We start from the raw sequence: 21,910 nt of genomic DNA, 5'->3' as shown, positions 1-21,910 counted from the left end.
TAATGAATCCCCATGGCTAGGAGTAGTGTTGGAAGGAAGCACGGGTACAGGGGCATTGCCAGGTCGTAAGTCCGATGCATCAACCTCAATAAGTGGGGCTGAGACTACCATACTCTCCAGGCTGGCAGGACTGGCCCTTGGATCTACAACCCTAGTGTGGTCTAGGGAAGGGGAAGCAATCTCCACAGGGTCAGTTACACCTGCTGGAGTAAGGGCTTGCGCTGAAGAGCCCAATGGCAGAAGCTTCTCAGGGAGATTTTTAAGAAGTTCGATGGATAAGCGACGCTCGGCTCGTCTCTCAGCCAGGGCGATTTCTCTGTCAATCTCCCGAGTAGCCCTGGTGAAATATTTATCTAGAGGCCCTAATATTGAGACCCCTACAGAAGGTGGTAAGGGGTTAGGAGAACACGAAGTCATGCTATAGGCAACAATCAATCCTAACAAGACTAAACAATGTGGACCGCTAAGTAGAGAAATCCAAAAGTATAATAGATCTTTAGCACCAATAGTTAATGAGGCCGGTAAACGGCTCACTGTGTCGCAGTCACTGAGCCGGAAAAGGTCCAGAGCTAGATGTTAGAGAGGGGGCCCAGCCCAGCCTCCTGCAGCCCCTGACGGCCACAGCCGGTCCCGCCCTTGTCCCGGCTTCTCCCGGGACGCTCCCGCGCAGCGGATGGTTATGTCTGCTATAAGGATGCAAAAATGGACAGGGGGCGGGGCAAGCAGGGGGAGCAGGTGCAGTAGATTAGATCGTGCAGGGACTCCTGGGAGATGGAGTCCCTGCGGCACTGCTCGCAGCCCTGCAACAAGTCCTGCCCTCGCCACTGGTGCCCTCAGTACTCACCCCCAAGTGCAATGCAGCCTCCTGGTAACCGCGAAGTGGGACCCGCGCAGCGGGTCTGGCGAGCAGCAGACAGGTCCCGGAAAAAGAAAGACAACGGCTCCTCCTGGTAAAGGTCAGTTCAAAACAGTGTCCCTGCTGAATGAAAAAGCAGCATTGTGAATTGGAGGCCAGGTAATCCCCTTTTTTAGGAACATTTTAAAGCAAGGCATTAATGAAGGGTGAACTGATGTGACACTTTCAAACGTCCAGAAACACTCCCAAGCAAACTCTACAGTCGAAGAAAATCCCATGAACATGGTACAGAATATTAGCAATCATGAAAGGTCCTATATTTCAATTCTTCAGCAAGTCAAGTTATGCGTGTTGACCAGTCAACACTCCAGTACTAGCCTCAGTGGCAAGCAGATGATTTCCTGAGTCAACCATGACTACACACTGTTTTATGGAATATACTGAGAATCTTAAATACATCTTGAGAAGCACTGGTGACCAGCATGATGTACTGAGAGTAAAAATAGCATAATTCTTACCCAAGATCAAACCAGAAGACCTTTGTCTGTGACACACCTTACTGAACACGAGTGCCATCTGTCCTATTGTGACTGGTGCCAGATGTTAAAGCTATTTCAAAATTGCATACATGCTGCCGCAGATACATGGGATATGTGCCAATGTCCATTCATCATGGGCTGTATAGCACAGGAGAGAGATCATGGCCCTAATTTAATAACCTTTTGCATCAAGGTTGTGCCCCTTTTTTGGTGCAGACACAATGGAAAATGTTAGTTGTGATTTACAAGGCCACTCAAATCAGATTTGTGTGGCTTCACCTGGGATGCATAACGTTACCTTGTGTTGCTGTTCGTCAGAGAGGTCTTCAATGGGTGGAGCATGGATGTTGACACAATCCCAGATTTACTCAGTTAAGTAAACCAAGGATTGTGCCAAAATGCTGTGCCCCCCTGAACAAGGCGTTGCAAGGAGAAATAGCTTTATTTCTACTTGTTACTTTCTTTTTCTATGTGAGCTGCAATCTTCAGCATGCATAAAGAGAGGAAATGCCTTTAAGGATTTTTTTGTGCAGGAAGGTACACCTTCTTGTACAAAAACAATCTCGCCTGTAATGCAAGCACCATTGCACTATGGTGCAAGTATGCTTGTGTTGGCACTAGGCAGCACACAGTGCTTCAATGCTAGGAGACAGCAGAAATGTGCCATATCTCTCAAGATATGGCACATTTCTGCTGTCTCCAATTTATGCAGCGCAGCAACTTTGCTTGCAGCGCTTCGTTGCATGAAAAATCAGTGAATACCCCCATGTTTCCCTACCTCTTAATGTGTTTGTCTTACATCACAGATGAGTGCTGACCTGTAATTTTTTTTAAATGTATTCATAGACAGATATGCCTCATTGAAGATAAAAAACTGGTTTTCCTGTTCCATTGTTCTTAGGGCTCCTGAGCTAAGGTCCCCAGTGAGTGCAAGTGGTGTTCCTGATGGCTTCAGAATACCATTGGAACTGGGTGAGTAGAAGAGATATTGGACAAAGTACTGATTCCGAATAATCAGTAGAAGGTGGCTTCTAGGACCTGAGGCCTTAGTTAAAAGTGCAGTATGGCCAAGAATTCAAGAATGTCCATTAGTGCTAGTTGTTGGCTTTGTGCTCCCTGAAAGGTCTTGATGGTCACTTGTGATTTGTGTTGTCTTCCCTGACACCTAAGGATGTGAAGGCTGTACACAATGAGGGCTGATGCATATAGGGGGAGATTTACAAGCCCCTTGCGTCACTTTTGCGCCGCCTTTGCATCACTGTTTGTGATGCAGCTGCGGCGTAAACAATGCACCACAGTTGCGGCCCATTTACAACGTGTCGCATCTAAGGAGATGCATCACAATGTACATTGACATGCAGTCTGTTTAACCTCTTGGATGCTCATGACGAGCTGAGCTCGTCATGAGCCATGGAGCTGCGGTGCTCATGACGAGCTCAGCTCGTCATGGCCCGTGGAACGCTCAGGTGCGGGGAGAATTGCCCCGCTGTGCTGAGCGTTCCACGGGAGGCAATACACCTGTGACGAGCTGAGCTCGTCATGAGCACTGGAGCGCCGTAGCTCATGACGAGCTCAGCTCGTCATGAGCATGGGGGCGCTGGGCGCGCCCCCCTCCCCCCAGCACAGCGGGGGATTAACCCCCGCAGCGAAGGGGATATAAACTGCGCCAATGCGTAAACATACATGGAACGCATTGTGAAACCGCATCTCCCATTCACATTGAAGAGGGAAAATCAACACCTTCTGCACACAGACGTGACATGTCATTGATCAATTAAGTACGAAAGCATGGACAAATGTAGGGGCATTGACTCCAACTTACATACATGTTGCTCATGTTGTGGGACTTGAGTCACAGGGTGCATTCCTGCATCATGGTGGTACAAATGTGACCCCAAAAGAAGCCCTGTTGTCACTTGTAGGTCACAAATGACAGCCTATATGTAATGATGTGGGACGCATTTGAAACGCCAAAGAGTGGGATTCCGTACTATCTGTGATGCACCGAACTGGCATTTCAAATGCATGACACCCTAAACAGCCTGTCCTTACAGAGGTGACACACCCACCATCTATTATCAAATCATGAAAATGTTAGCACTACATGTCGCACTTACACTTGTCTGAGTGATGTGCTTGTACAAATGAGTGACATGCACTCAGGGAATGTGTCTTGGAATGCATTTATCTGCACATGCTGTGCCTGTGGTAATTTTGTACTGTTCCATGATTGCTAAGGACTGTCACAATGTGACGTGCTACTGTGAAGAAATTGTCAATGATGGTGTTCCTACGGGCTATTCCTGCTGCCGCTGCAGTGGGGTGTGGTTAAGTGTGAGCGGGAAATCCGTTACGCTCGCGGATTTTGCAGATTTTTGGGAAATCCGCGAATTTTGTGGATTTCCCGCAAAATCCGCAAAAAAAAATTCGCGAATGTAACGGGTTCAAAAGTTGAACCCCCACTCATGCAATTATTTTACAATGGCGCCAGCAAGCTGCCAGCGCCATTGTAAAATAGTTACAAAGTTAGCTTGCACAGGAACCACTAGATAAAACGAAGCAGGTGCTGCTTTATTTTATCTAAGTGCTTCCTGTGCAAGCTAACTTTGTAACTATTTTACAACGGCGCTGGCAGCTTGCTGGCGCCATTGTAAAATAGTTGCATGGCTGGGCACAGGTCTGCAGCTCACTCAAGGGACCCCTGCGCCCTTCGGGGCGATTGCATAGTAACACACAAATGGTCGCTCGAACTAGTTGATGCTCAAATTCAGTGACTCATTCAATAGCCCAAAAACAATCGTGAGCGTCGTCGAGGCTGGACAGGTGTGCCTTCTTCCCAAATCTACCGTGGAAAATCAGCTGTGATGCTGGATAGGCTTTGCATCCTTGACTTTCACGAGCGCAATACCCGTGCTGTTCCTGTGACCAGGAGCTTCTTTCTCTTCATCTGCTGAACTGATCTTTCTCTGACCTTTTATTCACACAAGAGGCACATACCCTACTGGGCACATTGTGTTCGCACGGGTTTCTGCAAGTTCGCGCGCGTTTTGTACAATTTCGCAATTTGCGAAATTGTACAAAACCCTCGCGAACTTGCAGAAACCCGTGCGAACATAAAAAAAAATCTGCAAATTCGCGAGAATTCGCGGATTTTGCGGATTGCGAGTTCGCAAATCCGCTAAATTCGCGAACGCGAGATTCGCAAAATTCGCCCATACTTAGGTGTGGTCCACCTGCCTCATCTTCATCATCATCGTCTGGTGCATCTGGCACTTGTATCCAGATACACATATGTTGTGGAATCAATCAATCAATCATATCATTTGTAAAGCGCACTACTCACCCATGAGGGTCTTAAGGCGCTGGGGTGGAGAATGCTGTTACTGCTCAAAAAGCCAGGTCTTGAGGAGTTTTCTGAAGGTCAGCAGGTCTTGGGTCTGCCGTAGGGGAGAGTGTTCCAGGTCTTTCCGGCGAGGTGGGAGAATGATCTGCCGCCTGAGGTCGCTCTTTGGAAGCCGGGGACTGTAGCGAGGGCGAGGTCGGCGGAGCGGAGCTGGTGGGTGGGGGTGTAGAAGCTGAGTCGTCTGTTGAGGTACGTTGATTGGGTGTTGTGGAGTGCCTTGTGTGCGTGGGTGAGGAGCTTGAAGGTTATCCTCTTGTTGCCCGGGAGCCAGTACAGGTCTCTCAGGTGGGGTGTGATGTGGCTGCGGCGAGGGATGTCGAGGATCAGGCGTGCAGAGGCGTTCTGGATGCGTTGGAGCCATCTCATGAGTGGAACACACAACATGCAATGATCATCTTGCCCACAATGTCTGGGCTATACAGGAGCCTTCCACCTGTGATGTCCAGGCATCGGGAACGTGACTTCAACACGCCAAATGTACATTGCACGATGCTCCTGGTGCGTTTGTGGGCCGCCTTGTACTGCCTCTGGGCCTGTGTGTTCGGGGTTCGGAAGGGTGTCATCATCCAAGCGCAGATTGCATATCTTGTTCACCTGTGACAGTGCAGAGAGACATGAGTCAATAGTTGGTTCTGCATGATGTGTTGGCAGGCTCACTGGTACATTGTTGTGTAATAATTGTGACTTAGTGATTACTGTTTGACATGTACTGCTTGTTACAAATGAGCAGCATCATTGTGTATTATGTAGCCTCATTGCTGCTCCTCCATCCCCCCGGGCCTATTTACGAGTGTGCGTAGCGCGGTTGCATCACTTGCATCCCTACGGCACACCATTGTCATGCCTGTCTGCACATGTCCACAAGGCAGACAACAACACTGTGATTTTGTGCGCTGAAGGTGGGCAGCCACGTGTGTAGGCCTATGGTAAGGATAGGGCACACACAGATATAAAGTTCATGTCTGGCTGAACTCGCGATGCGGTTGAGTGTAGGCCTTTGGCTTATGCTGCGGTAATTGCGACACACACAGCAGTTGGCATGTATGATCCCTGACCCAGAGTGGGCTTGCGCTCCTTCATTTACCCCTTCGGCCGAGCCTGCACTCCGGGGGCATGCTACATTGCAACATTATCCATTTCGGGACAGATGGCGCCGACACTACAACAGAGACACATGCAATAGTTACTTCCTTAGCAAGGCCAAAACTTAACGACGCACAGAGGCCCAGGTTGATTAACCACATCCTTACACTGGACTGTCATATGCAAGTCCACTCCGCTTACGCTTACAGGGGGGTACAACACAACTATATGGCCCAGGTCTACCCCACTGCCTGAGGTGACATGGTTGCGTCCGCTGTACACATCACAATGTAATGTGGTAGGGCCCGGGCCCTCATGCGTACATACTGACCACATGGACACACTTCGATAGTTTGTGGGACTGGCTACGGGCACGTGCGCCCTGCCCCTTTTATTGCCAGGGTCACATGTCCAGTGACACCTGTGCTGGATGGGTGTGGGGTGAGTGTAAGACACCCCTCGGGTGGTTGGTGCTGGCAACAACTACAACAGTGATCAGAAGTTCAAAGTTCAAACAGCAAGGGTCCATTACCTAAGCTGCACAGAGTTAGTGGCATTGGATGCACTGCGGCTGAAACAGGCACATCGCCACGGGACGTTGACTTGCACTGAGGTAGGGCCACGCGAGCTGAGCGGGTCCTCGTCGATGCCCAAGGTGAATGTCGCAGAGTTTTGCGGGTGACAGTGGAAGGTGTTCTTCCAGGGCATGATGCAGAGGGCAGAACCAAGCAGAAACAGGCAATATGGGGAAGATGAATGCTACGGACTCATTTTGCCCACCAAGTCAGTATCACCTACATGATGATGAAGACAACCCCAAGGCCATCTACTCAGACGCCACCAAAGTTCAACCAGTGAGTGTCCATGAATGTCGGGGAACAGACTTAGTGGCACTAGAGCTGAAAGGGGATGCACTCTGCATGAGTCCTGTACAATGATATAAACTCTGCCATGAATAAATCAAGACTCAGTTCCAAATGTGTGACCTACTCGATCGCAGTGTAGGCCGTAGGCAGCGGACAGCAGGGGCACACAGCCACATGTCGTTGGCTTGTGATGCACAGAGTTAATGACACCAGAGCAGTTGTTGGTAGTGTTCGATCACCTCCGTAACGATGATCCTTTTTTTCTCCGGACTGAAACGCGTCTTCCTCTTACACCTCTCCTTGCATACAATGATATGAACTCTGCCAATGAAAAATCAAGACTCAGTTCCAAATGTGTGACCTACTGGACCACAGTGTGTGCCGAAGGTAGTAGTAAGCAAGGGAGCACAGACATGTGTGGTTGGAATACTATGCACAGAGCTGGTGGCACCACATCGAAGGGAGTACAGTGATGTCAAACGTCCCATTAACATATGGACTCGGCCATCAGAATATCAAGACTCAGTTCCAAATGTGTGACATACTTGACCGTAGTGTAGGCCAGAGGCTGCGGTGGAGTAGGTCAACGAATAAGGAGTACTGGGGGCCTGTGTCGCGGAGGCCAGTGATGGTCTGAGGACACTGCCAAGGTCGCAGGTCTCGGGCTTGGAGCTTGCACGGTATGTGGTGGGCCCTCTTTGACACATGCCGGTGTCGGCAGGTGAGGCCTGGGTGCGCAGGGGACCCGCGGCCTGGGGACCCGCGGCCTGGGGTGCAGCAGGTGCACCGGAACACCGGCACCACTGCTCACGACGTCGGCCTCGTGACGGGGTGAGAGGCGCCGCTCTGGCAGACACGTTGGCCATTCCAGAAGAGAACCACGCCCAGAGCTACGTGCTTTTTATTCACACCCCTACACTGGCCTGGCTTACGACAGGCCAGCCCACTCCGCTCACTCTTAGTGAGGGGGACATAGCAAGCGACATTTCTGCGATTTTCCCCACTGGCTGAGGTAACATGGTTGCATCCACTACACTCCAAACACCAGCAGTGTATGTCGACATGGCTATGTCTGTGGTCTGCATACTGCAGTCTGGCCAGCACATCCACACCACATTTAGCATTGTGTACATTCTCATTCATTGGTCACTTGCCTCATTCGCACATGCCTGGTTCCCACCTTTCCTGACAATCTGCTATTGTGTGGTTGAGGTGCCATGACGTTGATGGCTCATGTACATGGCTAGCACAGGGTACAACAGTAAGTTGTGATGTCGTGTATGGTGGGTGGGCATGTTGTTTGGCATGTTGTATGTGAGTTTGTATCGTGTGCATTACCAGAGTTGTGAATTGCATGATTGAGGAGTTGGGATGTGTGCTGTGTTCATTTGGTACTTACCAATGAGCAGAGCATTTCCGTAGGTGCCATCCTGGACGCGCCGGTTGATTATGGACTGACGGAAGAGGTAGAAATCATGCACACTGCCTGGGTAGTTGGCGACAACATTGGTGAAGAGTCCCCGGTGGTCCACTATTGCCTGCACATTAACGGAATGTGTGTGCTTTCTGTTGCGGTAATTGTGTGCAGTGTCGGCAGGGAGTACAAGTAGCACATGTGTGCAGTCAATTGCCCCCAACACGTGTAGGAAGCCAGTTATGGTGTAGAAGCCTTGCTAGCTCTCCAGCTGTTCCTGCACAGTGTGGGGGAAGTGAAGGTGCTAGGGTACCAAGCTGATGATAGCATCTGAGACAGTTGTGATAAACTTTGTTAGGGCTGGCTGTGAGACACCTCCGACTCTGGCAGTTGTTGGTTGGAAGGTACCAGAGGCCAACAGATGCAGCATAGCCAGTAGCTTTTTGATGTGGAGTTCAGATTCTGCCGGAGTAATATCTGGGAAAGAACTGGGGCCCCTTTTTGTAGAATAAATAAGCCCTAACAGGGAAATATTAAAAAAATGTAAAGACACACCTGGGCACGGTATTTGACAATTTGTGCGGGCAAAAAAACTCTAGAACAATGACAATAACAATTTAAAAATAACAAATAGTTGTTACCATAACTGATATCAAAAAGTTATTTATTTTTCACTGGATGACTATGATGGGCGGAGGACAAACTTAAGAGGCGTGTTGACTGCAGCTGTTGAGGGGTGATGGACTGGCCATACCTTTGGCTGCCCAACCCACTGGAGCAGTGCCTACAACATCCTCAGCCACACAGAGGCTGGAGAGCTGCATGCTGTGGTGGCTGCGTGAGTAAGGAAGTGGTGGGAAACCACTTCAGTGGTCACGAAGGAGCCGACTGGGTTTGGCAGGGAGCCCATGGAAAGGCCCAAGGACTTGGCCGTAACCCTGCTGTCTTTGAAGTGCTCCAACGCTGAGTCCATCTTGTTTCCCAAGAGACGGGAGCCATCAAAAGGCATGTCCATAAGTGAAGTTTGGACATCTCCTGAAAAGGCAATCGTTCTCAGCCAGGCGTGGCGCCGTATGGCCATTGACAAAGAATCACTCTGCCGAGCAAGTTGATTGTGTCCAGTCCCACCAAGATACTCCCACTAAGATACCAATGCACCCAAGTATGCAACATCTCAGCACTGTATAAACACATAAGTCAAAGGCACACCTCATGAAAGGGCTAGGTGGCAGCAAAATCAGAGCTGCAGGGGTGACTCCTCCCACATGCTGCACACACACATAACATGCAGAGCACATCAACATTGACAACAATGTGGTACAAACCGCAATACATCCACAACAGAACAGAGGACACAACTGGTACTGCTTGTGTGTAGATATGGGCCAATAACATTTGAAATTGCAGGGAAATGTCAGTTGACAATGTACAAGTACATACACACATCCGTGATGTCGAAATGTCCACTGTCCAGCATCAAATAGGCAGCTCCTCACAAACAGTCACAATGTACATTGTCATGCAGTCTGAATGTAAACATGTACAATGCGTCAACATGCATGTGAACACAATGTTAAACCGCATCTCCCCTTCACATTGCAGAGGGAAATCCAACACCTCCTGCAGAGCTTGCCGAACCTCTCTTCTCTGATGACGATGAGGACCACCACACCTTCGACTCTGACGCCCTCCAACAGCTCATGGAGAGCCTCTGTACCCCACCTCCAGGAGCATGGCAGCCCAGCTGCTATGAGGAGACCCCACCCCCTGCACCGAACACACAGCAGGCAGCACCCACCACCACGGCTGCCTCCTAGGCCCCCCCACAAAGAACACATGGCCTTACAACGCCGTGTGTTGGGGTGCCAGGAGCAGCTGGCTGAACAGGTGCAGTGGGTTTCGACCACATGGCAGCCAAACTAGACACCATATGTGGGTGTCTAAGTCCCATCAGGGACCACTCACAGTCCCTAACGGATACCCACAGTCCGCTCCACGCTCTCCAACAAACCATGGCTGACCTTTGCTGGAGTCCTGACTCAGAGATAAGAACAACTGTATAGTCAGAGTGGCTCCAGCGATGTCACATGCGGAGGATCATGGAGAACATGGAGCGGACGCAGGCGGAAAGAGCGGCTGCCACTGCTGCACACCAGCAAGAGGTAGCTGGGTTACTCAATACCCTAGAGACTCATGGCATTGCTGCCACAAGGCCTAGCGCTGATGCATGCTGCTGCTACCACTCCATCTACATCTCCGCCCCCTGAAGTGTCAGTGCCACACAGTGCGGCAGACATTCCATCTCCGGCCCCTGAGGTATCACTGCCACACAGTGCTGGAGACAGAATACCACCACCCACATGTGAGGCACATAAAACAGCAGAGGACAAAGATGACGATGAATCTGAGTTTGTGGTAAGAAGGACGCAGTAGTATGCATCTCTGCTATGTGGCTGGTTTCTGCTTGGTTCTGCCCTCTGCATCATCACCTTCCACTGTCCCACGAAACACTCTGCGACAATCACCTTGGACCTCGACATGGACTGCCATATTCTGTTTGGTCACCAATGACACAGCATTCAGACTGCTGACTGTACTCTTCCTCAATGTAAAGTAGGGTTTGCATGGCCCTGTACTGCTCCAACTATGACCCTCCACTGAATGTGCATTAAACATTCATATTCACACAGATGTGTCATGTCCTGATCCTTCAAGTGTGGGAGTGTGGATGAATTTAGGGTCAGTGATTCCCCCTTACGTCCATGTTGCTCATGTTGTGGGACTTGGGTCACAGGCTGACACATTGCCGATTGCGGTCCGGGGGGGCACAGACACTACAACAGAGACACACGCATTAGTTACTTTCCTGTCCAGCCTAGGACGGAACCACGCCCTAGCCCCGGGGTCATTGTTCACACCCTTATGCTGGACTTGCGTACGCCAGGCCAGCCCACTCCGCTTACGCTCACAAGGGGGGACGACAACCCTACATGTCCGAGGTCTTCCCTGTAGTGATCTGCTGATTACAGATCTACTTGTCAGCATGCCACAGCCACTCCTTCACGGCTGGTTTACACCCACACCCCACCCATCCAGCACAGGCGTCACAGGACATGTGCCCCTGCCAACAAAAAGGGCCTGGCGCAAGTGCTGGATGCTATTTCTTCTTTCTATCTGTTTGTATCCGTGTGGTTAATATTTACGTATGAGGGCCTAGGGCCCTGCCACGTCACATTGATGGAGCAAGGATTCGCACGTAAAGCGCCTTGCTCTAGTGCAAGAACCTCGCCTAATGTATAATCCTATTAAACCAGTTGTTCGTCATTTATTATACGTTTTCCCAAACACGCGGGTGTCCCCAGGATGCTTGCTCGTATGTCTTTTCTATATTAACGAAGCTTGCACTAAAGAATCGGCTGCTTTGCTGAAATTCAGTCTGCGCATGCGTCAGTCATACCCATGTGATGTGACGCACTCGCATTCTGGAGGGAATCTGTGCTCATGCGCACTGTTGCAAAAATGGCCGCTTGTCTCTCACCACGCTTTCTGCTTGCCACTGCTGCTTTAGCCTATCTGTCTTTTCGCACTAAACAGTAATGCTATAGTTATTATAAAATAAGGGATGGTTAGAATTTCATCATGGTATACAGTGTGATCATTTTATATGTGATTTTAATTTGTTCTCGCTTACTTTTCATGTACCGCGTCTCTGGGGCTGGGAAATCGGGAGCGGAGCCATACTTGAGGCTCTGCTGGGCACCATCACATGACCGGAGAAAAACTCCATTGCGCAGAAGCTGAAACAAGCCAGCTGGCTCCTGAAGCACAATGCGCCTGAGAAAGTCGCTGGGAAGACGAGATCTCACCTTGGAAAAAGCAATACTGTTGCTACCTATTGTGAACTTTTTCTATACTGCTGTATTCTATGCATGGGAACGTGAACCCAAGGGGCGGGTAGGAAAATTTTTATATTTGGGATGAAAAAGTTGAATTCTAGGAGGTGGTAATGACCGCACCACCTCTCCTGACCAATCATAATGTGGGAAACTGTCACTTGCAACATTAGGGGGTGGTCTGAGGGACCCCAAAATAGTATAATTGCCCTAGTTTAGCTTAGGAAAAATTGTCCGACTTGTCCGAGTAGCAGACCTGTCACTGACCCTACGAACTCTATAGGTGCTCAATCTGAGAGTGCTGCGGAGCACTCTGTCCATACTTTCCACAAACTCCTAAGGGGTGGAAAGAGTCCTAAGTGCTGGTGAAGCACTTTGCTGGGAAATTCGAAAAACCCAATCGGGGTTACTGGCGGATTACTTGCAGGAGAGGGGGTAACGCAGGAGTTGCTGTCCGAAGCTGTGGGTGTTGGTCGTACCCTGGGTGGCCCAGTCTTGACCCTGAACCTGAGGGGTATCCTGTCCTGACTGCCCGTGAGCTGTACCTGCTCGCACTTTGGCATTCCTTTCTGAGGGTCCTTGTCCCTGTCCTTCCAACTGACCCGTGGCCAGGGTTGGTCTTCATTCTGAACTAGGTAAATATCAGTCTGTGGGTTTGCGTCTCTCTTACTCTCTCTCTCTCTCTCCATTTTCCTAATAAAGCACTTTTGCCTGTGATATTGTTCTATCATCTTGAAAAGCAAGTTATATTCCATTGGTTGTTAGAATTGTTCCACTTCTCTCCCCACCTTTAGGGAATTGCAAAACGGTTATATTTTATTAGCATGTTCCGATTTTTCCCTTTCCTTTAGTATGATTGCGGTGAACTTAGCAAGAATAGTTTAAAGATTTTAGGTTAAGTACATGTTCTAGATCCCATCCATGTCCTATGTTCTAGTATAAAATTGCAGTGACTAGCTTTGTTCTAAAATTCCTACCTTTAGTCTTCCCATATACTCAATGGTCCTAGTGTTAATACATAGTTACCTAATGGTTTTGATTTTGATGTTTTGACGCAATACTCTGCATATCACTTATTGCCTTGTCATACTCTCTTTAAATTTTCTATATAAAGCTTTGAACATCCTCAGGTGTCTGTGGTTATTTTACAGAAATTGTGGATAAGTATGTACTGAAGTATAAAGAGTATTTTTCCTAGGTTCCCTGTCTACTATTTTCCCTGTTAGCTCCAGATCTGTCACATGTATTTGTGCCTGGGGTAAGTCAGGTACATGGTAAGCAGAGGTGTAAAACCAAACCTTAATTGCTCATAGAAGCGTGCAACAGAAACCATCACCCAGTTCACCCCAAATGTCAATGGTGTATTAAATTTTGTGCACGCCAGGGCCCAGTTAAGCATGAGCGGATTTTGCGGATTGGCAATCCGCGAATTTTGCGGATTTGCGGATTCGCAATCCGCAAAATCCGCGAATTCCCGCGAATTTGCGGATTTTTTTTTTTTTTGTGTTCGCCCGTGTTTCTGCCAGTTCGCGAGGGTTTTTACAATTTCGCAATTTGCGAACTTACCTGTCGGGTCGCAAGTTTTGCGAACTTGTTGTTTCTACGTGTCCAGCCTGTTTGGGACACTCTTCTTCATCACTGCCACTCTCTGTCACCACTGCCACTCTCTGACTACTCATGCCACCCTCTGGCCCACCCATGCCACCCTCTGTTTCATCACTACACCCTCTGGTTGTCCAGTGTACATTATTTTCGGCAAAGCAAAGCACACCTTCCCTGCCTCAAGTGACCTGAATTAATTTGGGGCTGATTAATGTGTCACAGAATATTTTTTTAGCTGGCACCTGCTTCCTTAGTGCGCCCTGATTAGTGATCTTTTGCACTTGCTAAGTGCTTTCATTGTTGCAAAATTAGTTACAACACCTGCCCTGCCCCAACTGACAATAATGAATTAGGGGCTGATTAATGGATTTTAACTTCCAGCCTGGCTCCTGCTTGTCTCCCTTAGCTGTAATTCAGGACCTTTGTGGCATATGTGTAACTATTCTGAGGTTCAGAGCAGGGTCACATAATAGTTTCAACTGGCAACTGAACTCTGGAGGGGCCCCTCAGGAAGCCCTACAGGAAATGGCTACTAATGATGTGCCTGAACTTTTGAACCTGGTAAGTAGTTACTTTCAGTTTTGCCAAGATCGTATTTCTGCAATTTCGCACTTATTCGCGGGGCGCGAACTCACGCTAACAGTGCGAGCAGTGCGAGCAAAATCCGCTGCTCGCGGATTTGCGGATTTTGCGGGAAATTCGCAAATCTCGCGGATTGCGGATTTCCCGAAAATCCGCAAAATCCGCGAGCGGAGCGGATTTTCCGCCCACGCCTAGGCCCAGTGCGTGTAAGTAATTGGTGAACTCGGTGACCCGGATGAACTGCGCGCTCTATCAGTAATTTTCTGGTAACCAGAGGATGGTTTGGACTAGTTAGATTAGGTAGACAGGGTAGGTGATAAACAAACCGTGAAAATAAAATGTGCTGCTGATTTTCTACTGTATTGGTTCAAATATTTTGAAATGTTTTAAGGATTTATATGTAAATGTATATGATTTTTGCATTGCTGCTATAAATGTTATATTAACCGGAAAATTGTTTGTGAATGTTCAGTGTAGTTCGAATCCCCGGGGAAGTATTTAGCTATCGGTGAGCAGAATCCGGTTAGCTGTTGAAGTCACTGGTTTGAGCCATTAGTGCAGGGTTAGGAATAACTGGAAGCACTAATTAGGACCTTTGTTTGCATCTGAATAAATGATAGCTACAAGTCCGTTATAAAACTTTCATTGCGATATCACCTAGTAAGGGTCGCATACGGAAGGAGTAGTAGGGTCTCCGAGGCTTGTCTGGTAAGTAAAATAGTTCACTGGTGAAATCCCGGCTCAGTACATATCCCTGACAAAAGTGGATGAGTCGGAAGAATAACGGGTTCTATATTACTCGTGTGTGAAGGTAGGCAAAGAAGTCTACCTAGAGTGAATGAAAAGTAGACAGAAGTGGTTTACTAGCAGCGAAAGAAAGTTCTTTTATCTCTATAGAACACTCAGACATAGTGGCAGACGTTGCGTGTTGTCGACTAAAATTTGCATTCGCACTTTAGAGAGAGTAAAAAGTTTCCGTTACCTTGTGAAGGAGGGAGTCGGTCGGAAGACTGCTCTGACGTCACTCCATGCCGCGCTGGTATTGGTCAAAACAGCGGGTGTGTAGTGAAGCTGAATTTGTGAAGGAGGGGTGAGTGCCGAAGCGTGAGACTCTGTCTTGCGGAAAGGCCGCGCACCCATTGGTTAAGGATCTTTTGTGTTCTCTGTGCTGATTGGGTAGTGCGAAATAAAAGTCGCGCTGGCATTGGAAGCACAAAGGTAAACAAAATTAATCAGGCCGAGTTAGAAGCGAGTCTGGAGAGTTGCATGTGGTATCCAGACTTCATACCAAATCCAAAGTACCTAGGATTTCATAAGGATCAGCTTATACGAGGTAGACCGCACATGATGTATGGAGTAAAGAGGAAAATGTCATTTTCTGATAAAATAAAGAATTTTTTCAAGACTGACAAGCCCATTAGGACGAGGGAAGGCGTGCTCATTCCCCCGCCAAATACCCCTGCCTCTTTCATGTTGTTTGATAAAGGGTACCATACTTGTGTCTGGCTAGAAAATTGGGCAAAGTATACTGCAGATGACGGAGTCCTAGCATTCCCTGTTGAAGGTACATTTAATGGTCGGATTCTGTTTAACTTAAGGACCCGCATGAATGAATTACACCCTAGACCTAGGTTGACCCAGTACGAAGCCCTGGAGGAATGGGAGATTGAGGCTGTAGAGCGAGATAGACCCCGGATGGATAAGGGAGTGAGTAAATGGTATCCGAGGGTTCAAGCGCAGACCAAAGAGCAGAAAATGAAACAGTGGAGGCAATCTATGTTGACCGAAGGACTATTTCCTATGATGGGGGTATTAGAAGAGAAGAAAGGAAAATGTAAAGAAAAGACCCATCATCTAATGCCTGTGGGGGACTCAGAAGATGAGCACCTGGAAGATTTGTTAATGAAAAACCCACCTCCCTATGTTGCAGAGTCAGAACCTGTGCACTCTCCAAATCCCTTTTCAAAATATCCCAGATGTAGGAGGGATAGTGATACAGATGGAACGGGTACAGACAGTAAAACCAGTGACGGGGATGGGTTTTGCAGACCTAAATCCACGGTCCCAAATTATCAGCCGTTCGGAGAAGATCCACCCCGATTGATCACTCCGACTGCTCCAAGTATTTATCCTCCCTTAGTACCTCAGGTATTGCATGACAATTCTGCAGAAAAGGCTTTACGAGAAAAGGAAAAGGAAGCCCTGGCTAGACAGCGAGAGGATTTAGTTCGAACTATTGCCCAGATACATCCCCATCCTGATTCCCTGACTATTCCAGTAACTATTGGTCCAGCTATTCCACTGTATAGAAATGACCTGGCTAGTCCCCGTCCTCCTGTTATCACCCCAATATTGCCTACTCCTAGCGTCCCTTCTCCAAGGAAGGAAGTATTCATAGATGAAGATCAAGAGAGTGAGTGTGAATCTGTGGTTCTGATGGATTTGCCCATTAGAGAGCCTAGGACTAGTACGTCGGGGGCGAGAAGTCAGACTAGACCAAAAGAGGTGTTGATCGAAGGTGCCTCGGGGGTTAGGAGTGCCACCGTAGTATCCCCAGAAGAATTAGACCGATGGACAAAGGAGCTGGAGAAGGAGACCACTCCCCAACCCAAAGCATTAGAGATATATAAATTAAGGATAGAAATAGAAGAAATAATGGCTGGAAATGTAGGAGTTGAGCGCCTAAGCTCGTACAGTGAAGAAGAGTTACTGTTTATCAGCAAAAATCTTACCCGGAGTGCTAGGTTGCTCCATGAAAGGATAATGGATACAGCCACAGAAATGGGAATTGATGTTAGTCGTTCCAAAATCCTTCAGAAACCTTATAGAGTAGACTTTTCAGACAAAGATTTAGAAAACTTGAATGTGGGGGGAAAACAGATCCAAATAAAGGAATTGTTGAAGCTCTTGCAAAAGTGGGGAGAGGTGGGAAAATGGAGAACCCGGTGGGCAAAGAAAAAGGAAGACAGCAGGGCTAAGTCTCAGGCTTCAGAATTCGTGTTAAAGGAAGTAACTCCAACAGAAAAATTGTGCCCCATGAGAGAAGTCCCGGGAGGAAAGTATGTCCATGTCCCTTGGTCCCGACAGGATATTGTGTCATTTACAAATGACTTTCCGAAATTACGGGAAAAACCTGTTGATTGGTACAGGCAGGTTGAACGCTTTATAAAAGTTCAGAAATGTCTTCTGAAAGACCTGGATGGGTTTTTCGACATTGTGGTCCCTGTAGATTTGTGGACCGACTGCAAAATTGAAATTGATTGGCCCAGTGAAGAATTTCCAAGAGATGAGAAAACAGGGGCTCCCGCACCTGAAGTAATGAGGAAATATGAGCAAGTCATACAATACCTCAAGAAAAAGGTGCCCGCAAAAGAAACAGATTGGACCCGAATAGATAGAACTACCCAAGAGCGTGATGAATCTGTCCATGCTTTTTATGAAAGGTTGCTGCAAGTGTTTAAGACTTACAGTGGAATCGATAATGTAGACATGAAAGACATGACCCATTTCAGTTCCCGATTTGTCCTAGGACTAAGGCCTGAAATATCACAATGGATTCGAGATAATAAAATCAGTTGGCAGGGAAAACCTATAGATGATGTCTTGAAATACGCAAAATATTGCGAAGATGAAATTGAAAATAAAAAGAAGGCTCTCAAGGAGAAGGTCATGTGGGCACAGGTGAAATTAGCTGAACAGCAGGAGAAACAGTTAAGTAAATTGACTTCTAATAACAATACTCAGAATGCCACTGCTGGGGGAGGAGGAAAGCCCCGAACTAAAATGAGTAGAGAAGAGGCTATGAAGAAGTTTCCGTGCCACGGGTGCGGCCAGATAGGGCATTGGAGAGACAAGTGTCCACACCTGCAGGCCGGTAATGCCCCTGTAAATGGTTTAACTCCACAGGTGCAGAAAGAGGGGACAAGGAAGAACCAGCAACAGGTAAAATTACCTCCAGTACCTCGCGCTCCTAGACAAAATTTTAAGAATCAGGGTCAGCAGAATGAGAGGGCGGAAGTATGGGAAGTCGAGAATGAAAGCGATGCAGTCATACCACAGTACTTGTTAAATGACACCTTCCTCTATGAAAATCAAGATTGACGGGGCCTGAGAGGGGAGGACGAGGAGTGCGTGCTTGGCGCCTCCTTACCGGTAGACCAGACTGGACCATACATTGAAGGAAAGGTTGAGGGAAAAGACGTCACCTTTCTGTTGGACACTGGTGCTACCAGATCTACTGTAAGAACAGTGGATGTTCCTAACCTACCCCTCTCGGGAGAAGCGATCCAAGTAGTGGGCGTCTCCAATCAAATAATAAGTACCCCAGTAACTGAACCAATGGAAATTTCTATAGGAAATTTCAAGGAAATGCACAGATTTGTAGTCTGTGATTCCAGTCCCGTGAACCTGTTAGGACGTGATTTGTTGTGCAAGATGCATTGTACCATCTACTGCACACCAAAAGGCGTCGAAATACAGACCCCTGATGAAGATGGTCTGTACAAACTGATGTTGGTCAGACAAGATTCTGATATCAAACCTTTAACAGTTGAGGATTTACCTGAAGAACTCCAGTTAAGAGTAGTTCCTGAAGTGTGGGATTTCACAGGAAAAGATGTAGGCTTAATGGCAAATGTGGACCCAGTTAAAATAGCAATAAAAACAAATGCTGTATACCCCAAAACCAGACAGTACAAAATGAGTGCAGAAGTAAAGGCAGGAGTAGCGACTGAAATTACCAGGCTGCTCGAAGCGGAAATAATAGAAGAAGTGCTGAGCAGTCCCTGTAATTCGCCAATCATTGGAATTAAAAAGCCTAGTGGAAAATACCGGGTGGTGCAATATTTGCGCAAGGTAAACCAAATTGTTGTGCCTTGCTGTCCTGTTGTGCCTAACCCTGCAGTGATACTATATCGGATTCCCTGGAATGCAGAATGGTTCACTGTCATCGACCTGTGCCATGCATTCTTTTCCATCCCATTGCATCCAGAAAGCAAGTTCCTTTTCAGTTTTGAATTTGACAGTCATATCTATGTCTGGAATCGTGTCCCCCAGGGGTACACTGAAAGTCCATCGATTTTCAACCAGATACTAAAGAAGTGCCTTGAAACTCTAGTGCTGCCAAGAGAGTCTGTTTTGGTGCAGTACATAGATGACCTATTGGTGGCATCTAAAACCCAAACGGACTGTGTCACCGACACAATTGCCTTGTTGAATCACTTAGGAAAAGGAGGACATAAAGTGTCACCTGACAAGTTACAATTTTGCAAAAACTCAGTGAAGTATCTGGGGCACCAGATAGAAAAAGGAATCAGGAAAGTTACTACAGAAAGAATCAAAATAATTAAAGCAATGGAACTGCCCAGAACTCAGAAAGAAGTGAGAATGTTCTTAGGAGTTGTGGGTTACTGCAGACAATGGATTGTAGGATTTGCGGCTCTAGCCAGACCCCTGATAAAAATGACAAAGAAAGGAGTAGAAGACCCAGTCAGTTGGGACAGCGAAAGCATGAACGCTTGGGTAACTTTGAGAAACTGTCTATGTACCGCTCCTGCATTGGGCATGCCTGATTACACCAAGCCCTTTGAGCTATTCTGTGACACAAGAGAGAATTGTGCTCTTTCAGTCCTGACCCAGGAACACGGGCTAGTCAGAAGACCAGTGGCCTATTTTTCGGCCACCCTAGATCCGGTGGCTGCTGGATTACCTAAGATGCTTGAAAGCAGTTGCTGCTACTTGCGTCAGTCTGGAACAGAGTGAGAACATTGTCATGGGACATCACGTCACTGTATATGTTCCTCATTCTGTTGTAATCCTACTGACCAGAACTAAGACCCAGTATCTCACACCTAGTCGGCTGACTAAGTATGAGAGAATCTTGATTGGTGCTGAAAATGTAACCATTTCCCGGTGCAATGTCCTAAACCCTGCGACGTTGTTGCCTGTCCCTCTGGATGTAGAAATTGAAGAGGGAGGGGAACATAATTGCATCGATTTAACTGAGTTCAGTACAAAGCCCCGTCCGGACATCCGTGAAATAGCGTTACTTGATGGGGATAAGACAATGTTTGTGGATGGCTCATGTTTGAGACATGAGAGTGGGAGTCTGAGTGCTGCCTATGCTGTGGTTACGTTGACAGAAACCATAGAAGCATCTTACCTGAGCGAGGTGAAATCTGCACAAGTGGCAGAGCTCATCGCGTTAACCAGAGCATGTAAGAGGGGTAAGAACAAAAGAATAACTGTTTACACCGACAGCCAGTATTGTTTCGGGGTTGTTCATGACTTCGGCCAATTATGGCTGCAAAGAGAATTCATGACTTCCTCAGGCACCCCTATCAGAAATGGAAAGGTGGTGCATAACTTACTGGAAGCTATCCAATTGCCCAAAGAATTGGCTGTGGTCAAGTGTGCGGCTCACAAATCTGGGAATGACGATGTGACCGCCGGTAATAGGTACGCTGACCAAATTGCACAGTTTTGTGCCCGATACCATATGTCACTCCAAATTGCGTTGTGGGGTGGAATCAGCTGCCAACTTATGTTGTTTGAGAATGTGTCAACGTGGGAAGAATTAAAGGATTTGCAACAGACAGGCAAGAAAAAGGCAGGTGGGCAGCAGATGGATGCAAATTGAGAGATGATGGTGTGGTGGTAAACTCGACTGGGGTGCCTGTACTGCCGGATAGCTTGATCGACCCCATGATCAGAATGATACATGAACCAACACATATGGGAAGAGACGCAATGTGTCGAGTGTTTGACAAGGTGTTCTGTAATTCAAAATTCAGGAACCAGGCGGAAAGGCTTTGCCAGAGGTGCCTAGTGTGTCAGCAGTTCAATGCAGGGAAAAAGACTGTGGTAGAACAGAGTACTGTTGGAAAGGCAGTAGGTCCCTTTGTCAGAATGCAGGCAGACTTTGTAACAATGCCTAGGTGCAAAGGGTATAGATACATCTTAGTCATAGTTTGCCTATTCTCCCGGTGGGTGGAAGCCTATCCCGCTAAGAAAAATGATGCCCTAACTACTGCAAAATTGTTGCTCAGGGAGTTGATACCTAGGTACGGAATTCCCGAGACAATCGAAACGGACCAAGGTGGGCATTTTGCCAACGATGTCCTAGAAGAACTCTGTAAAGCATTCAAAATGAAGCAAAGACTGCATTGTGCCTACCGTCCAGAGGCTTCTGGGGTAGTGGAGCAAATAAATGGCACCCTGAAATCCAGATTGGCAAAGATGTGTGATTCCACAAAAATGAACTGGATAGAGGCTTTACCCCTTGTGCTGATGAGTTTGAGAAGTATCCCGAACAGAAAAACTGGCCTAAGTCCCCATGAAGTGTTAATGGGAAGAGTGATGCGACAGGCATGGGTACCCGGACACAAACTGCTAAGCATTTCTGATGATATGGTACTAGAATACTGCAAGCAGCTGGGTGACCAAGTGCGTTCTCTCTCTCAGCAGATTGGAGAGACAGAAGACGAGTGGCCAAAGACTCCAGCACATAAACTGCAACCAGGAGATTGGGTGGCGTTAAAGAAACACACCCGGAGCAGTTGCCTGAAACCGAGGTGGGGAAAGCCACGACAAGTGATCCTCGTCACTACAACTGCTGTAAAGTGTGCTGGTGTACCGAAGTGGATCCACGCCAGCCACACAAAACGGGTAACTG

This window comes from Lissotriton vulgaris, chromosome 2_1 (genome assembly GCF_964263255.1).
Source record: "Lissotriton vulgaris chromosome 2_1, aLisVul1.2, whole genome shotgun sequence".
Taxonomy (NCBI): domain Eukaryota; kingdom Metazoa; phylum Chordata; class Amphibia; order Caudata; family Salamandridae; genus Lissotriton; species Lissotriton vulgaris.
Note: the sequence above shows the minus strand (reverse complement) of the source record.